Here is a 20829-nt window from a genome sequence, read left to right as displayed (position 1 = left end):
AAGGAAAGAATAACCTAGGCCTGTGTGTCACTAACAGGTGCCACTGGACCAAATTGAAAAAGTGTGGGGCTGCCTAAATAGGAAAACAATTCCCCAGCTCAGAAAAAAAAAAAAAAGTACTGGACACCAAAAACTTTGTGACTTGATAAATAGAACATGACACCAGGTAGCAATAACAAGAAAAGAGTTTTCACTTAAGAAAAAAAAAATAAAGAAATCTTATCAGCCACCCACCATGTGCTATAATTTAAAAGCTTTTGAGCAAAAAGCACTGCTTTACTGCTAAAAGGTTTAAAATGCTGCAGTATGTAGACCAAAAAGTCTTGATTAGCTGTGGCAGATGAGTCAGCAGAGGAACAGTTCACAATGCAGTGCAGCCCTTACATTTTGACATATATTGTTAAGGGCTCTCCAAAGTAATTCCAAAGAGGCAAAGAAAAAAAGGGGGAAAAAAAGAAAAAAAAATTAAATAACCCGGAAAGTGTACCATAATTAATTCAACCTTAACATAAGGGAAAGGATATGAAAATGGAGGGCATAGCATTCTTCATCACCATAGATTTTGTGGAGGTTTTAGAATTAGCATACAAAATTTAGTCTTTCCTGACACAGGGGGTTCCTCAAGATGTCTGTGTATTGAATTGTCCTGATACACTCTAGGCAAAAACTTACTCTTGCAGCCAGGGAAGTGGTATCTTAATATTTTGTGCTACAGTACAAGCCCTGTATTTTTGAGAGAAAGAAAATGTTACATAATTACAGTAACAGATGTGCAGTAGTGCTGGATGACTACACACTGTGCATCTATCTGTGACTATCATCTATAATCTAAATAAACAAAAATAATTTGATTGAAGTGCTGGACAAAACATATCCCAGAAATATGCTGGTTCTGCAACACTGATGTACAGTTAGCTGTTTCTTTCAAAACATGATGAAGTTGAGCTCCCAGAGAAGAAGTCAAGAAGAGAAAAAGGACGACATAAAAAAGAGGTTCTGACAGTTCCAGATCCCAAGATGTTTTTAACAAAAGTCAAAACTCTGTCATTAATATTCCAGGTTTCTACAGGACTGAATTCTGTGAGCATTCCAGACAATCATGTGAGATTACAGTCTGATTTAGAAGTGAGATGGTTTTCTTTAATCTCTCAGGGTCTGAAGACTTCCTGTTAAATGTGAGAATGCAGAAGTTCTCTTGCATTATTTAGCATGGCTGCATGATGGGAAACATTTCACAGTGTCCTCTTGTTGGAATTGCTATACTTCCCAATGCAACCACCAGCTGTAGAAGTGACTTGGATCAGGATATTACAAGAAAGAGTTGCAGAACAAAAGCAGCAGCTCTTTCTTGCAGAGAAGAAGTTAAATGACATGTCCAGCCTCCTGTTGGGGCTATAAAGTCAAGGGCAACAGTCCGACCTTCTCCTTAGACAGGGATACATAATGGACTCACAGCTGCAGTAACATAGGGAAAAAATAATATGACAGCAACAGCTTTCTCTCTGCCTGGATAACACCAACAACAGCTTCTGTCTCTCCACACTGAGTTGTATATTCCTAAATTTTGAAAGATTACCTTCTTTTTTCTCTGTATCCTGAGCCTGAACTGAACAAATAAGTTATGAATAATTAACATTCAAGCTTATTTAAATTTCAAAGGTAGTGGAAGTCTTCCTCTCTAATTTTCTAGATTGGTACACACTGTTTTGATTCCAAAATGTTTGTTAAATCAGCAGAGGTGGAGTTTTTTTTCCCTGTACATTTTGGAATGTGATCAAAGTCTAAGAAGATATTAGGATGAGGAAGTAGTTTCCAGAAGCATCATTTTCACCACTGTGGGTTAAATCATGTTCTTTTTCTGGTATAAGAATCCTATCTTTCAGTTGTTACTAATGTAGTTCAAAACTGACTTAAATATAAATAGAAATACTGATGGATTTCACAGTTTACTGTTAAATTCCTATCATGACTAGAGGTTTCTAACCACACTGTTAAATTTTGTACAGTTCTTTACACATTATTATTTTCACCAGGCTTATATTTTACTGTCTTATAACAGTAAGACAGTAACTGCATCTAAACACAGAACCATAGGGAGACAGGTAGATAAAAAGTGCAGATGGTGCTAAGAAAAATCTTTCAGTGGATCTTAAGCCAGATAGAACTCTGTGTGCTTTATATTGCAGCTGTGTGCAGTAACTGTAGACCATCATACTGCACAGATGGAAGTGCAAGTTTGAGGGCTATTGAGCATGTGGATTTTCCCAGTGTGTCACAATTACAGAAACATCTGTGCTAAATAACTTCAAGCTGATCCACAGCAAAAATTGGCAATGTTCAATAACTCTCAATATCCTCTTTTTCCCCTGTGGTGAGATGGCCTAGTGATTGTGAGTTGGACTATAGTATAAAACATGTAGTTTCATTATTTCAGGGCCCATTTAGAGATTTCTCCCATGGTATATTACCTAAAAAATCCATATGTTTTTCTTTACTTAGCTCTATAGAGCCTGAGTTTCAGAGATGCCACATGCCTGAAGCTATCATTGACTTCCATTAGAGGTGTGGATATATAGGTTCTCTGAAAATTGAGTCCCGTGGGGATATTTTTAATTGATTTTGATTTGCACAGGGAAAGGGAACAGTCTGGGTGGCGTGATCATAAGAGAACAGAAGAGAAACAGAGGCAGTTTGCCTGTAAGAAAGAATTAAAATCTATAAACACATCTGATATTTATATTGTGCCATAAAAACATAGAAAATATTTATCACTTTCATTCTTCTAGTGGACACAATGGAGAGAGTATTCTCCTGAAAAACTGTTACAGAACAGAAAACTTTCCCAAATACACTAAATCATATAATTACACAATCTTCAATATATTTAGACCGTAATACATTTTAGGAAACTTCACTATTCCTTGTCTATGACTGAGTTAGGACATTGTTTCTCTCCCTAGATCCTCTTGCAGCATTGGAACCCTGAGGATTTTTGGATGTAAGTGCATCACTCAAATATGACACATTACCAATTCCTCATGCACTGCCACAGAATGACTTTTCAATCCTTGTTGTCTTTAATTTCATATAGAAAAGCACCCCAAACAGTCACCATATTTTTCTCACTTCCTGCCAGTAAAAGAAATAGGATTCATATATTTCTCAGCTGCAATACAATACTAAAACTTCTGCTTAATATACATTTTTCCATGCATTTTCCATGTCAATTTGGACTTTCCAAGTCCATAATATTGTTCCTCAGAAACTCAGATCATTCTTAAATGTAATAGACTTAGAACTAGGATTCCTTCCCTTATATCTAGTCTGGTTTTTATTTTCTTCACTTCCACCCCAATTTCTTCCAAGAATACTGTTATTCAACTAAATATTTCCTTGACTGCTTTGATGTTCAGACTCTTGAAATATTAGCGAACTAGTGACATGCATCTTATCTGACATTCAGCCAACTTAAACAGTGTTAGTTCTTTCATCTTTATAAACCAGCCTCCAATTTTCGATAATTACTGCTACCTGTTTTTAAATTCTTCTTAGTTAATCTCTGACTCTCTATGTACTGCAGGTACTATAATATTCTAACTACCATCACATCTGAACTACAGAGGAACTATAATCTTCTTGGTTTATGATATGACTCCTCAGAGAGAAAAGCCAAAATCATATTGGCTTTTTATGTCGCCTTATCTCTTTGCCAGCTCTTGCATAATTTTTTTTCACTTCAATATATATTCATCCTAGGGTGAATGCATAGCTAGCTGATGTCTGAATATGGGTCTTCTCTCCTTCCATTTTCAAAGACGTTAAGCTTCTAAGTAGGAACATTGCAAAAAGAAAAAAAAAAAAATCAAAGAGGCAAAACAGACTAAAACGCCACTCTAACATAAAGGAGAGAGATTGAAAGAATTTTTTAGTCTTTTTTCCTCCTAGCCACCCATCCATCCCCAGTGCACACCCACCTGAAATCATCCAAGAGCCCCTCTCCCAGAGTTCTCTCTGCCAACTCTAACAACTGCCAAGTTGTCAAATGATTCTGTTATTGTGTCCCCATAGCAACAAGCTTTCTGGCCTGACTGACAGTATTTCCATACTGTCAACTGGAAAATGTCCCAAATAACTCTAGGAGCACCTGGAGTTTTCCTGCTATGCATGTATATTTTTCTTCTCTCCTCCCAATGCTTCATATATTAAAAGGAAGTTATTTATACTCATTGCAACGGATGGGTATGATGACAGCTGAGCTTTTGAAATTTGCTTTAAAATTCTGTAAATCTGTCCTTTCTGTGGAATTTATGTTCCTTTTGAAATATAATTTGTGAATTTTAATGCCATATTTAAAATAAATTTTAAAGAATACCGGTAAGTAACATATCAGGATCTTGATAACTGAACAGAGAAAATATATAATGTATTATGTGGCACATTCTTCATACTTTTAAAGTCAATGAGAAATATAAGAGAAATGCAAAAGAACTGATTAAAATGTTTTTCTCGAGGAGGGACACGTTTCTAACCTATGTATATCTAATACATTATTGTCTGCTTTGACTAATGTTCCAGAGAAACAGGGTTTTGATCATACAGACCGATAATGCATATATTAAAAGGGAAGCAAGGTGAGGAATAAAAGCAAAATAAATCCCGTCAGTCTAAGTGAATTGGGTGAAATTTATACCCCTGAAAATATAGCTATTATGTCAGCCATCTCAAATTTTAGCAGTATTTTTCAGTTAGATTATTTAATCTCACTGACTTTTGAGGATGACTCCCAGTCCATTTATCATGGCCAACCAAGGTCATAAGTGAAAGTGTAAGTGGGTGTTCTTGAAGCACCATTACAACGTTTACATAATGTCACTCCAAGTTAGCATGTAACTAAAAGAGAATAGAAGTCAGTTTGCTGTCTTTTGGACAAGATGTCGGTCTACACAGCAAATGATGAAGTCATCCCCAGTATCCTTGTCAAGTGTAGGTTTTGTGCCTAACCTATCACCTAGGTTACTAGCAGAGTGTCAAGAATTTAACACCTTCATCCTTTATTTGGCTGCTTTGCTACATATTAAGCTTTCAATGAGTGACAGCTCATCCTATTAATTGCATATTGCTAATTTTGTGGGCTTAAGACTATTATGGTGCTTAATTAGCAACTGTTTGCAATGTTCTTTAAGAGGCTTTACTGAATAAAGGATTGCATGTCCAAAATATACCAATGCAAATAACACAAATTCACAAATTAAAAGCTTATTCTAAAAATTAAGACTCCAAATATGAAGGTTGGGTATATGATAAGAAGAGAAGCAAAAAATACTTAACAATTTGATGTAAGCAATTAATCTTTTATGAAATAGTCAACATACTTTTAATCTGAGAATAATGGAGGAAATAATTAATAAAGTCTACTTCAAGGAGAGAGATCCATTTCATTATAAATATTAATTTAAAAATATAGTCATTTTATAGGGCAAACCTTGTAGACCCTACATAATAAACTAGAGTGTGCTTCATTCACACATTGTGTCCTAGCAGTTCCAGCTAGTTATGCCCATATTACAGAGAATTATTTAAAGGGAAATCCTTACCTGAGGTCGGTAAAAGCACTGGGTTGAGAGAAACTTTGGGTTCCACAAATGAGACACTTCCTTGAGCATAGTTTCTCTCTGGGTAGGTACAAAATACAATTAATATCAAAACACCTGAGTTGGTTAAGTTATGAGCACAAGCTGAGGGTAAAACTTGCATACATGACAGCAAAAGAGGGGTAGGTACAGGACAGTCTGGCAATTGGACCAGGTCTAGAGACTGGGCACAGCAGCACAGTGCTGGAGACATTACCTGATGGTGACATGGGCCACCCCTGTCCTCACAGGCAAGCCTGTCCTCACCTTCATGCAAGTGTACAGCAGCAGATTGTGAATCACCAAAGATTCACACTACCTTACCCCCAAAAATAGAATGAAGAAGCCAAAAACCTGCAGAATCTATGCTTGTCACAGGAAGAATGAAGGAGGAATGAACACCAAATATTCCACCACGTTAAACAAGTATTCAGAGAACCAGAGAATCACAGCACCACTCAGGTTGGAAAGGACCTCTAAGACCATTGGGTCCAAGTATTAACTCAGCACTGTCAAGTCTTCCTCTAAACAATGTCCTTAAGTGCCACAAGTTCATAGCATTCCATGCAAAGATCTCATGCCTGGGCTTTGTTGTTACTGCTCCACAATTGGGTTTTTTCCCTACTTTTTGTGTTTAGAATGCTATCAGTTTTAAATTCATGAAAGTAGTTGCTTCAAGCAGCATAAAGGGTTTTGCTATGATGATGCTGTGATTTCTGAGCTGACTCCTCTGATATTCTCTTTTTTCTACACAACTGGGCTCAGATCAGCTCATGTCCCTGACTGCTGTGTGGCTGCTGCATTTGAGCTATGCAAGGGTTACTGTACTTGAGTGTAATATAGCAAATGAGTGCACCAGAATCCCACTGAGGCAGCATGTAGCCTGCGGGTACTAATGGTTCATCAAGAAGACCTTAAAGCCTATTTAATGCCAAAGACTAAAGATCTTTATATTTCTTTCTGCCATTTTGCAATTCATTGCAGGGTTGAAGTCAAAGAGTGAAGGTTTTTTTCCTCATGCAGCAAATTAAAAAATGAACAACTGGGTATTATGTGTTTCTTTATAACACAATATGATTCATGCCTCATCCTTCATTCAAGCCAATAGTTCTTTGATTTAGAGCCTGGATAGCTATAAACCATTATTACAAAGTAATCTGGTACAGAAGAATTTATAGGACAAATCCCTTAAGTAAGGGTTCATGGCTCTTCAGCTCAAACATCCTACATCTATCTGTTTAATCTAGTTAATTCATCTATCTCTATATTTATAAAGCATCCAGTCACTGGTAGCCAGATGCCACCAGTGTAAATGTATTTTATTGACAAATGGGGGGGAGGGGGGTGGGGGATTTGTTGCTGACAGATACAGTTCTGTCATTAAGGCAATAGATGTTTTAAGAAATGTAATCACTGTGTTGATATATTTTATAAGATTTTATGCTCTTTCACATTCTGACCAATTATAATACTTATATTTGGACTGGAGTATTTATCTTTGCAAGTAACAGCTGGGGTGGGGTGGGGACGACAGGGAAGGGCAGTACAGATGAAGAGTCCCAGATCCTTGCCTAAGCAGCAGTGTCCACTATCACACAAGGAGCTCCTTTACATGTTAGAAGTGTTAGTTAACTGATCAAAAGGTTGATTTGGGAAAAATCAGCGCAGTTTCCTCTTTTTCTTCCCTATTATGCATAGTGACTAAGTAAAACGTTTCCAAATTGGGAATATTTTCTCTGGAACTATATGCCTCGTTATTGTCAAAGAATGATTATGCTCACTATCTATCTAGGTTGGTATACACACAGTTGAGAATGGCATTCACAGAAATCAAACACCCACATTTAAACTCACACATAAGCGACCAGTTGTTTCACGAGGACAATTCCTGTTGCTGTTCCTGATAGTGAAGGTCCTGCTGTGCTACTTTTGTTTCTGCTATGACGGGACAAGTTCTTGCCTGCAGGCGAGACTGAACTTCCAAAATGATCATGTTATTCTCTGTGTCTAGTGAGCAATGTGGAAAGCATGGGGGTTTGATTTGAGGATACAGGAGAGCTATAAGGATTTAATGTCTGGAATTAATCACACTGCTAGAGTTCACTCTGCCACTGGTCAGTCATCCTTTCTGTGCTCACATATCGTTACAAATCATTGCATGCTGGTATATTACAGGAATATTTCTGTATTTGTTGTATCAATGAAAATTTTATAATGGCAGGGGTTTGTTTTTTTTTTTATTGCTGCAGTGAACAAGAAGCATGTGAAACTGTAGCAAGCATTCTTGGTCAGACCATAGAGCTTCAAACTTGAGGTGACACATTGTGGTGATGGATGTGTAATACAAACGCTCTCCATTTTCTGCCAGAAACTAGGCCATCTAACTGTGTCCCCTGGAGTAGTGTGAGTCCCAAGCTGCCTCTTCCATGCCTCTTCCCAAAAGCTTCAGAACAGCCAGTCCTTTCATTCTGTCCTCCAGCTGTGCCTCATTTAATGCAGACTTTGAAGTAGAAAAGAAACTGATTGCTGAATAGCACCATCAAGAAGATAAATTGAGATTTTTACTCTTTTATCTATGGGCAGCAATGATACCTTTCCTAGGAGTAACACTACCACTCCCAATGGCACTTAATGGCTAAATCTCTGATATTATGCTATAGAGACTAATATCTTCGTAGATGACTGCCCTTGTTCTGGAGTACCTTTAAGATAACAATGTAAGGGCACATACTTTTCCAGACTTCTGGATTATGACACAGTCATAATCCAGGCCCTTCACTGTCCAGTGCTTGCAATTCAATTTTATATCAGACTCCTACATTTATTTCATTTTTCTCAGACACTGCAGTTATTCAGATCTTTTACATTTAACTACTTCTATTTTTCCTAAACTGTTTGATTATTATTTTTCTCCTCATTCACTGCGTACTAAAGCACATAGTCAGTCAACCTGAAAAAAATACTGTGAAAGGTGTAACCTGGATTCAGATTTTGGTTACCTAAAATAATTTAAAATAAAACCCATAAGAGAGTTGTTCACAGTGTTCCATGATGCATGGAGGTGCCAAGGTCAATTAGACACCTCCAAAAATCAGATGTGGGTTAGAGATCCTCGAACTCGTGGTAGTGCATAACACTTGCAAAGAGATTTGTTTTAGGTGGAGCCATTGTGGAAAAACCTATTGATGCTGTGCATCTGCTTACCAGCAGAACCAGTACTTATGCACATAAATCCAGATCATATGATCCAAATCCCTATATCTGCTGTTTCTGGTGTGCATCATTTTTCTATTTCCAATACAATGAAAAACTGATATCTTAGGACTGAGCATGATTCCCTATGTATGAGTAGTTCTCAAAAACCCTTGCCCATATTAGTCAGCACACATTCTACTTTTCACTCAGCTGCCTGTGCACTCAATGCATTTTTTTCCCTGTGTTACGGTGACCTTGAAAAGGCAGTTTTGTTATTCCATGCTCCCTAATAAGCAGATAAAGCCAAAGCAAAGCAAAATATGATTGTCTTCCTCTGATCTCTTTTCTGGCTTCTGCACCTAACAATGCAACCTTTATTTCTCTCTGTTCCCTGGCTCATTCCTTTCTGAGCACACCTGACACACATAAGGTTTAATAATTTACAGGTAGAGGGCCTAGTTTGCCAGGCTAGAGACATATTCCAATTTCTTCCCACAACTCTAATGAGACAAAGCAGTCAGAAGCTTATTGCTACCGCCACATAAAATCAGATTTATGGATGCTTTTTGTCAGAAAGTGGTGCAAGGCAGTTTGAGTGTTCCACTGAATTTCTCCATTCATCTTCCTGAGTAAAGTTTTCCTGCTTGTTAATGGAAGAATCACTATTATGAGTTTTGGGGGTTTTTTTTCCCTAATTAAGAAGCCAGATAAGCTTGTCCCAGTCCAAAACACACTGTGCAAAACTACACAAAACTACTGGCTTTATATCTAGTGGCTATGATTCCCAGAAGACTATACCTGTAGAGAGAGCTTTGTGTGCTATAGCTCATTCCTGCTTGGCATTTTAGAGAGGAGTGATATGGAACCAGTGATCCTCTAAATGATCTGCCATTGCTAGCAGAGCTCCAGAGAGTTCTCCTCACATGGCAAAGGTTATTCTGTACTCTCTGACAATGACAGCAGAGCATACTGTGTATCCCCTTCTTTCCCAGCTAACCAGGAGATGTCCATTGACTTTTGTTTGTTTGCTTTTCTCTGTTTTTGAGATGAATTATTCATTGTTTCTGTTTAAACAGTCTGGGGTTTTGGATCATCTGAAGACGCCGCATCAGCATTATGATTTCAGAAGATGTAGTACAAAGGCAAAAGCGACTCACGGTATACATTGTGGCAGCACATCTAGCTCCAGAAATGGCCAGATCTGAGATATTACATTCTGAACCAGATGGTGCTGTCAGACAGCACAGAATGACAACGTTTAGATGATGCAGAAAGGGTAATGTGCCCAAGAAGGAAAGGAATTCTATCTCCACTTGCTGCATTTTTTTAACTTCAGTTACAGAAGGCACAGCAAGGATCATCTCAGAAGGAAAAATAAGACTTCCTCATAGCTGAACTTAACTTAAAAGTATCTGTGGCAGCATTTCAAAATTAGGCAGGCAGACCCTTGTTCCTAGCAACTGCATTTAGCTCCCTCGTAAGGAATAGAGGATAATACAAGGAATTGGGAATTGTTTTTTGCTGTTGGCTTTTTTTAATTTGAAAAACTAAATAGTAATACTCATTCCAAGCAAGTAACATTTCTAATGTAAAACATATATATTAAAATATTACATGTTGTTTTCCTCTTCATAACTTGGTTCCATTTAAGATCAAAGTATTTTTCAGTTCAAAATATAACCTAGGGTAGAAACAGTGAAATATTTCTGGGAAATCAAATTGAAACAGATTGAAATTGTCAAAACTAAATTATAGCATTGATTCAAGCTATCACACATTATTTCACAAGTCAGAATTTTTGTTTTGTGGGCAATCCTTTAAAAATGATTTTTCATCATAATTTGCTGTCTTCAATTTCTCCCCATCTTGAAAATACTCATAAAGAAGTATAGTATTTCTTAGCCAGTGCCCATTCAAATATGAGTTTTAGCAGTAGTAGACCAATTACCCAAAATGCAGACTTTCTTTCCCAAATATCTGAGGGGTATATATTCTGCATTCACTCCATTTAGAACCATAATGCTACTAAATGACTGGATTCATATAAAAATGAAACACAATTTTTGTCTTATCTTAAACTTAAAATAACTTGGCTTTGACCTACACAGGGCCAAATTATCTTCTTTCATCCAAACAAATGAAAATTAGCACATCAGTCCATAAAGTGTACATTAAGACTCTGCCAAAAAAGTAACAATACCTGGAGCATTTATTTTGCTTGTGGCAGATAAACTCAAGGAATATTAATTTAAATTCAAAAAATTACCCACTGGATTGATAATGAGAAAAAAAAATGTACAGAGATAAAACTCCTACTTAATGCAATACGCTACATCTTTTCCTGTAGAAATTTATTAAAAACACACAAACAGGAGGGTTTAATTTTGCTACTCTCAGCTCTCCGCAGTCATCACAAATTGACTGGCTGACAAATTTCTAATGACAAATAGGTGGAACTTTTATCTCTAATGGGAAAACATAAATAAGATATTATGTTAGAAATTTAGGACTAAAATACAACTTGAATCATTTAATGGAGATGCAGAGGACAGCCAGAGAAATTTGAATATTTTTACCTGTTGCAAGCAGATCAACTCCTTGCCATGTTTTGAGCTGTATGGCACATAGGTCTCTTTGTAAATGATACAGATTTACTTTTGGGTGGGATGGTTAGGAGGAAGGATAAAAAATGAGAATCTTTCCAAATAAATGTATGAATGCAAGGAAAATCAGCATGGTGTAGATGAATCAACACAGAAGCAGGAGTCAGGAAGGAGCAAGGGAATGAAGATAGTTGTCTTTTAGGGGAGCATTTATTAGGACTGACTGCTTAATGAAAACAGATATTTTAAGTTATGTAGCATAAAAAAATCCCATATAAATTCAAAATACTTTATTATTGGAAACTTGTTTAGGCCTAAATTTTCTCTGTCACATAATTTTATTGAACACATGCCCTCTTCTCCTGAAGCATTATACTTTTGCAGAATTAGAATGGATGGGAGTATTGCTTTCCGTTCCAGAGCGAAAACACATTCATATGCTTTTTTGCAAGATTTCTTTCAAAAGCTTGTTTACATTTTTCTAGCCCTAGCAAAAATATGGCATCCACCAATAGCTAGTTTTTGCTTGCTTGTTTGTTGTGTTTTTTATAAAAATGGCTTTCAAACATGATAAGCATAGCCAGAAAAAACAAATTTACATTGGCAAAACTGCATTTCATAATGGTTCTGCTTCTGTAGTGATGCCAGCCTGGGGAAGAGATATTCACAATACTAGCAGCAATTTTGAGAAAGCTAAGCCAAGCAACATTTTTAACTGGAGTATATAAATATCTTGAGTCTGTTTTTTATTTCTTTTCTCATGGTAACAAAAAGTATAAATCATCATGTGATCTATGCCAATGCAGCAACAAACAAGAGGAGCTAGAAGTCACTGTGCAGCAATTAAACTATGACATAGCCACCTTCACAGAAATGTGGTGAGATGACTTTCACCACTGAGTGCTGCAATGGGTGGCTACAGACACCCGGGAAAGGGAAGGCAAAGAAGGAGGGTCAGGGGTAGTCCTGTGTCATTGAGTCAGGGAGCTGACAGAAGTGCTCACCAAACCACTTTCCAGCATTTATAGCAGCCCTAGATAACCAGAAAGGTCCAAGCTACCTTGAGGCTAGCCATTGTGATAGCTACAAGGACTGGGTAGAGGATCTGGGGAGCTACAGACCCCTCAGTCTGACCTCAGTGCCAGCAGAGGTCACGGAGCAGAGCATCTTCAGTGCCATTGCTGGCATGTACAGGACAACAGGGGCATCAGGCTCAGACAAAATGGCCTCATGGAAGGCAGGTCCTGCTTGACAAACTTCCTTGTAGGACAATATGACCCACTCAGTGGATAAGGGAAAGGCAGTGGATGTTCCCTATCTAGACCTCCGTAAAAACTCTGGCATAATTTCCCACAGCATCCTCCTAATGAAACTGCTCATGGATTGGATGAACATACTCTTTGCTAGCAACAAATGATAGGACAAGAGGAAATGGCCTACAGCTGGGCCATGAGGGGTTTAGATTGAATCTTCAGAGGAAGGGTTTTCAAGCACTGGAATAGGCTGCCCAGGAGGTGGTTGAGTCACCATCCCTGGAGATGTGTAGATGTGTCACTTAGTGACATGGTTTAGTGGTGGACTTGGCAGTGCTGGGTTAAAGGCTGGACTCAATTATCTTGAAGGTCTCTTCCAACCTAAATGACTCTATGATTCTATTCTATAAAGCAGACTTGGCAATGGTATGGAGACAACTATACCTGCTATGTTCCAGGTCTGATATACAATAATTTCTTTTTTTTTTTACAGTAAGAGGTACAGTGTAAACAGTTATCCTGCTGATGGATGAGAGACTTAATCCATAAATAAGCAAAAAACTTACAACAGTGGCATCTGTCATAGAATAATTGGAGACAGCTGCAAAAACACATCTTAAGTAGTGATCAATGATTAGGTGTGCTGTTCTAGGTAGTTCTCAAAAGTATAGGAATCTAGTCTCTGAACAACTTGCCCTTCATTGTTTTCTCTAATGACTGAACAGGTTTCCTAGAAGCAGTTGCTGACTTAGTATATGAATGCATACAAACTGCACTGTTAAGTCCTCTGCCATTTCAGCTGTGAGTTACTGAATCTCTAAGAGCTTCTTCAAATCTAGTCTGGCAGTTTGGAACCCATCATGTATAACCCACATGAAACTGAAGGCAGTTTCAAAGACTGCAAGACTGGAAAAAAGAGTCTACATTGAGATGTACATTTTGGACTGCATATTGGGGCATTGTAGGGAAAAGTACTGCATGTAATGAAAAGTGGGATTAATTGAAAAGTGGAAACCTACTGCTGACTGGAAAATAATTTCAAAGTTCCATAAATTATTTCCTTCCAGGCATTTTCTCATAATAACCTGCTTTTTTTCTTTCTCCTCTCAACACCTTTCCTTGAAGATTTGCTGGGTTTTTCCCTTTTGGTAGAAATAACTTCAGTTTCATGTATAATATGGGATGTCTATATCTCAACCTTTTTATATTGCATCATTTCCCACTTCCTCTTGTATCAGGTAAAACTCGAATTATCAAACATGGAAATGGCCTTCTGTTTTAAGCACTTCTTCCAGGTACTGATCTTCCTACAAAGACTCAGGTCCCTCTTCAATAAAGTTACTCCTCAGCTACCTAGTTCTATCAATGACTTTGCATCACAGCATTCTCACACAGACAGGATTGCCTCAAAAGATCTCAGCAGATCAAAATTCAGCAGTGGTCATCTTATACTGGTAAGGGTTTATGAATTTTTCTCTCTGATGGTCACAAAGTTTCCCGAGACCAAAGTTTATGCTCATAGTTTACAAGAGCAGGAGTGACACGGCCACTGACAAGTACCAGCAGCATTATTAGCTGGAGCAGACATGCTGTCCAATCCAATTTTAAGCTCGGCAGACCTGCCCATAACTGCAGTTCATGAAAGGTCAGATCTGTCATTTGTGATCACCACACAAAAAACCAGATTAATGTCTCTGTTCCCATTTTTCTGGATAAATGTGGCTTCATCCACTTGCTCTTTCCCCTGGAGTGTTAGAACAATCTTCATTAGAGTCATCCAGAAATCTGGGATAGACAAATAGCTTATATGGGAGTTTTGCCTCCTCCCCTGCCCTGCACTTTCACCTTTTCCACAAAATCATATTTGGAGAATGAGGAGGGGAACTGGCCTGAACCTTGAAGCACTAGCAATACATTTCATTATTCCTATTTGATGTGGTCAAAACCTGCATCAGTTCTGTCAGTCACCCATAAGCAAGAATCACTCTCATTCTGTGTTATGGCCTGTAGCCATAGAAGCTCTGAAAAAGTTGCTTGTGATCTTTCTGAGCCTCTTGTGATTATTCCTTAACTTCTTGCAGCACCTTCTAATTGTTCAAGTCCAGGTTTGAATAGGCACCCCTGGGCAAACTCACCATAACAAATCTAACTTTTGTGACACCAAGCACTCAGTTTTGCTCAAAGTCCTTTGAACAATCTCTACTTTGAGACCTTAGTTAGGGTTAGTACTTCAAATGACTCTTAGTAATGTGGACACAAGTACTTGCAGGAAGAGAAATTCTCTCTGAGATCCTCACTACAAATATTTTTTTAAGGCCCCTAGACATTGTTTTTAAAAGAGCTTATCACTGCCTCATTTGTCCTAACTTCAACCAGTAGTCAGAGACCATCGAGCAGGTATGACTGTGGTTAGCTTTATCTGACATATGGCATCAGTGTGGACTGTCTCTCTGCATGTTTTATTCAATTTTATCCCCTCAAGTCCACCACTGCTTTATTTCTTCCCCATAATTTTTGTTCCTTTCTGATCCCTCTCTTTTATTATAAATATTTTCTTTTCCCCTTTGAATTGCCTTGTAAAAATAGATCACCAAATGAAGGCATAGCAGAGTAGATAGTTAATTGTACTAAATTGACAGCCTTATCTGCTTGTGTGCTATCATTACTATTGTTATGTTTGGATAGGAAATAATTTCTTCCATCTTTTGAAACCCTCAGGAGCACTTAGGAGGAGCTGTATTGCCAGTGCAGGCTTGTATAGAGGAAGGAGAAAGAAAACCCTAGTAATCTGCTACATTGTGGTTTTGGCCACAGCCCACAGCAAAAGGCAGCACAAAGCTGCACCATCCTGTGGAGGAAAGTGGAGGAAATTTGTACTGGACACCAAGATGCCTTGGAAGTACAGTACCTTCAAAAGTCCTAGACACATTCATCATATTTGACTAGTCTGAGGAATAATCTGTTACTTCCTTTCCGCTCTGCTTCAGATGTTGTCCAAAGGAAACACTAAACTGCCCATTAGCCCCAACTAGAACCTCTGTGAAGGGAGAACATAGGTAATTTTAATGTCCAGCTGTCAAAAGGTGAGTCAGTATGGAAAAGACTGTCATCCTTCCTTGTGGCTTGTTGTCTTTAAAAGCTCCTACAAGCTTTTGGGATCCTTCAGTATTAGCCAGCCATCAGATCTGTTTAACCATGTAGAAAGCTGAACTCTGAGCATCTCTCTCCCAACAGCCAGAAAAAGTATGGCCTTTCTGACAATTGCAAATTTAACATTCAATTCTGGCTAGGCAAAGCCACAAAAACTCTGGAAAGGTGTAACTTCCACTGCAGGGGGGTTGGAACTAGATGATCCTTAAGGTCCCTTCCAAACAAACCATTCTATAATTCTGTACTTGTGAACTAAGGATTTTCACTTGACCTTTTCAACTTTGAAACCTTTTCTTGTATGCAGTTTTGTGGCCACCAAGACTGCCTTTGCCTGGTAAACTGGGGCATCCAGAAGGGCTGTCAGTGCCCGTCTCTTTGAGTAATACAGAGTTTGCAGAAAGCTGAGCCTTAGAAACTTGCTGTGAAGGTAAAGACATAGCATAGTTCAGATCACAATGCGCAGGAATGCGCGTCCTGCTTATTGAACTTAAAATCCTTCCTAGTTTATAAAAGACAGAGCAACAAACAGGAAAGGTTGAGCTGAAGTCTATATATAATGGATCTAAGAGATATCCTTCTGTCATGCTGAGACTTGATTACAGCCTAAGTGCTGTCAGAAGGGCCATATGTTCCATTCACAGCACGGCTTAGCCCTCTGCGGGCTCAGCAGGAGTGGGCAGCAGCTTGGCAATTTGTCCAAGGCAAGTCATGAATTGACTAGGATAAAGAGATTAGGGCCCTGATCCTCGAGTACCTTCATCCTCGTGGAGTGACTTGTGTGAGTGTGAAGTGGATATGAATGGGTACTGCTTGGCCTTGATAGTGATTTAGTACCACTTTGGACTCATTTTGAAAAGGTGAAAATGACTGTAAAAGAAGAAGATAATAATTGACCTTAATTCTTGCCCTGAGTTTCCTTTGTGCTTGTGTATTTCTTCAATGATTTGTCTGCTTCTAACTGCTACGTTTGAAACAAATTGGAGTGGGACAAAGCAAAGGTGACTTCATTCTTTCACTGCATTTGAATCTGCAGTTAAACACCAGGCATCTGTGGTCGCTAAAATCAAGTATTAATGGGAAAAGCTAACGTTTGCTTTTAAACAAAGTAAGATTAATAACATAACTCAAAAAAAACCCCAAAACAAATGAACAAAAGTGGGCTGGAAAATTAATATTCTCTTCCTTTACCAGTCTTCTAACATTATTTACTGCTCCATTCTCTACTTCCAGTCTCTTTCTGTAATGGTGTTTTCTGCAGTGCCTTAGAAAATGGCTTGTAGGCTCACAAGTCAGTGGTACAGGACTATTTCATGCATTACTTCTGGAATGGGAATCATGTCCAGAGCCCCAGTTTTTATGCAAATTACTGACTGTTTAGAAAGTTCAGTACTGCAAAACGCTAACAAAATGCAGCAGCTGGTAAGCCTAGTGAAGTTAAAGGTTTGCTCATGATTATTTTATTTTTTTTTCACAGAGCTCTGTAAAAAATAACCCTGTCTCTGTGACAAAGAGCACAACATTATGATCTGAAATAAGATTTCTATGAGTCAGTTGAGAGGTGGATAATGTACTAATTTACTTCCATCTAGAAAAGACGGGGAATAAAACGTCAATCTCCCCTTGATTTTTGCTCTCAAAGAAACTGAACATAAGTATGGTCCCTTGAATCACAGGTATGAATCAGAATTTCACACATTTTTTTGTCGTAATTGGCACCACACTCCTTTCTTCGAAAGGGCTCCTCAATTAATGCAGATAGGACAAAAGAAAGAACATTGACGTGGTATTATAACATTAAGCTCCATCTGTACTAAGGGTCAACTTAAAGCTAGCAGGTATAAAATTCCATCTTTTATCATGAGGGGATATTCAGTCTGTGAGTTCTTTTAACACTAGACAGAGCCTGGTATTACAGCAGTACTGGAGTTTTCTGAATATTTCTTTTTCTTGGTTTAGGGAAGGGGAAAAAAAGCCAAAAATAAATTCTTTTTTTTATTATTTTGACCTAAATAAAATGTGTAATTCAAGTTTTTAACATTAACTAGAAACTATTCAAGTTTCAACTATTCAAATTTAACATTAAAGAAATGGTGGTGGGTATTTTTTTCTAAATCATCACTTCAGTTATTCTAAATTGTTAGCTTTTCAAAACTAAAACGAATATTTTTCCCATCTGGACTGAAATGTACCTGTTTTTTTCCCTGAAGTTGTCATTTTCAATAGGTTTCCTGAATGCAGTAACTGTCCACACAAACTTGTCAGTTTATATGAAAAAGAGAAAAAGAGCAGCATGGGGGAAAGCTTGTTTTCTGAGTGGTTTGGTTATTCTGGTGATGATCCATGACTATCCATAATCCCTATGATCTGAAACAATGGAGGATTTACTATTTAGTTGTGACTTGCCAAGTGTACAGGGCTGTTGATAGCATTCTGCTTCCTTGACTCTGACCTTGATGTTTGTTTGGCTTTGCTATCTAAAAACACTGTAAAGCATTTGTTTTAGTCCAGCTTTGCAATTAAAAAGTTTCGAAAAAGAAAAATTCCTGAAGTCCAGGGAGACATCTGTAAACGTGGGAGAGGGAAGTATGGGTTCAGATGAGGTGCTGAGATTCTCTTGTTTTGCACGGTGGGAGGGTGAAGGCTTGTATGCTGCAAGATCAGCTTCAGGGCATGGTTCATTCCACTGGATCCAGTAGTAGCAGGACTGGAACTTCACTGCTTAGCAAGTGAAAAGCATTGTTACAGTGTGCTATGGTGGGAACAATTTGCCTTTTTTTGCTATTCAAAACCTCTCTGAAGCAGAAGAAAAATGGCAAAGGTTTATATCCTTTTCAATGCACATACTTAGACTGGACTTCATTCCTTTTTAACTGCACAAATTTGTGTGTTGTGTGCAGCAAGAAATACCAGCCTCTGACAACCCATTTCCTAGCAATTCACAAACAGAAGGGAAATTCATCACATACAAACCTATGTACACTAATTTGGTTGCCTCTAGCATTAATGACTTGAACACTCTCCTTCCTACTGTCTGTTCTGTTATGCCCTGTGGTAGTCCAGCTGCTCTCTTCTACTTCCCAGGGGAGCTCTGCATTATATTTGGTATAAACCCTTTGGCCTCCAATTTCCCCCATTGCTGTTCCCTGCTAGTAGGCCTCTGTGATTTTCAAAGGTGATCTTAGAAGGAGCTACTTTGGAGTTTGATTTCATTTTTATTTAGCGTACAGAAATGACAAGTGAGTCACAACAGTGCCCCTCTGCTTTGGAAAAGTGCCAGGTTCAAAGACCATAGAGCCCTTTATAAAGCTCCATTACCAGAACAGGTTTCAGTCCTACACCATTCAAGCCCATTAGACATGTGCTCAAACAGATACTTTCCCCATCCCTAACACAGTAGGGTACAAGGTGAGACACATCAGGATCAGCAGAAAGGTATTACCACTGCATTCTCAAATTAGAGTGAAACTGATTTTGTCGATCCTTTTATTGTACTCCCGTGGAGAAAGCTTGTTCTCAGTAAATGTTTTCTTTTTAATCAAGTGCATCAAGTGAAAATTCAGAGGTCCTGGAGGTGTGACTTTAAAAAAGCCTTTATTCTTTGTAAAATTTTGCTAAAGAGGCACATTTAAATGGTATCCAAAACCAGCAAAGTAGTATCAGAATTCGGTATCCACACCTGTGTTTATCTTTATAGCTATTAATCTATTGCTAAGTTATAAATCTCTGAGGAAGAGATTTGAATATCTCCTTTCATCTGCTCCCTTCCTCTTCCTAAAATAGATCTCGCTCAATAACCTTCCTATTCTTGGATAAGAGGTTCAATATCCATTGGTATCCTTTCTCTTGTCGGACATGAGGTTATTACCGAATAATGATGATAATTAAAAGTACTCTAACTGATGTGCCTAATAAAACAAATTTGCATCAATGTTGAAGGGCAAATCTCAACACATGGGGTGTGGTTTAGATAAGCAGCCAAAAGATTGATTATCCAAATGTTATCCAAAGGCTGTGTGCTAAAATAGGAGCAGCAAAAATTCAGATGAAAATCTCATAATAGCGGCTGCTTTGGGTAAGTTCCTTCCTGCAGCTGGAAAAAGAACTGCTGTAGTTTATAACTGAAGGCAATATAACCATTGATCAAAATGGGCTGATATATGATGCCTTCCCAGCACTTCTCAAAACTATAATCACAGATACTGACACTTTTTTGGACATTGATGAATAGTTTTCAATGAGGTGGGGGGACTTGTAGCTTTCCATTTTGACCACTGAATATAAATAAGCACTGTTCTGGAATTTTATGAGAAATATAAAAATATGTTTATATTAAAAATATATATCAAATAATGTTTTATGGTTTATTTATATTTTCATTTGTAATAAAGATTATAAATTTGTATTATTACTTATAATATATTGTCATGTACAGCACATTCAGCTTTCAGCTCTAGGTTTTCCTTGCTTATGAACAGTGTTCTCTTCAAAAAGCAAATGCACTACCTTCTCAGCTCCATGCATATGCTAGTCCCTTTTGCTTCTCTGTCAACATAAATGTAAGCATTCCTTTTACTTCAGCCGTGTTAGCCTTTTGTCTACCAGCTAAACTCTTCTCTCCTTCAAACCTTTGAGTAAATCTCTCCTCAAATTCTATCTTGCCAAAAAAATGTGTCCAAGAAATCAGCCAATTTTCTGGCAACTGAGTGAAAAGACAGATAGAAAAAAAAAATAGATGAAAATAATGAGGTGGAAATGCTTATTTCCCTTGAAGACTGTAGTTATTCAGCCGTGTGGGTCCCCTCCCCTCCTTTAGCAATGGCAGAGTCCACAGTGCAGCAGAGTAAGCACGACCCTGATGCCATCCCTGAGGTGTGCAGGCAGGCATGAAAGCATCCACCTTCTCCGTCAATGGAGCAGCTAAAATTCCCTTCTACTCTTCTGCCCACAGAGCATACTCTGCCTAATGATTTTTGGTGTCTTCGTGTTCTTGCTAACAAA

The 20829-nt window shown here is 38.0% G+C and overlaps 1 long non-coding RNA gene across 5 annotated transcripts in view; it reads right to left on the bottom strand.

Moving 5' to 3' along the window:
• Positions 1-20829, bottom strand: part of LOC148225412 (uncharacterized) — a 91367-nt gene that overhangs the window by 54394 nt on the left and 16144 nt on the right. For all 5 annotated transcript variants that reach the window (XR_015807201.1, XR_015807203.1, XR_015807202.1 and 2 more), the window contains exon 2: positions 5595-5672. This is a non-coding gene — a long non-coding RNA (uncharacterized LOC148225412). The remainder of the gene's footprint in view (positions 1-5594; positions 5673-20829) is intronic.

Source organism: Sturnus vulgaris, chromosome 1, assembly GCF_052056855.1.
Source record: "Sturnus vulgaris isolate bStuVul1 chromosome 1, bStuVul1.hap1, whole genome shotgun sequence".
NCBI classification, from domain to species: domain Eukaryota; kingdom Metazoa; phylum Chordata; class Aves; order Passeriformes; family Sturnidae; genus Sturnus; species Sturnus vulgaris.
The sequence above is the reverse complement of the archived record's forward strand: the minus strand, read 5'-3'. Positions and strand labels throughout refer to the sequence as shown.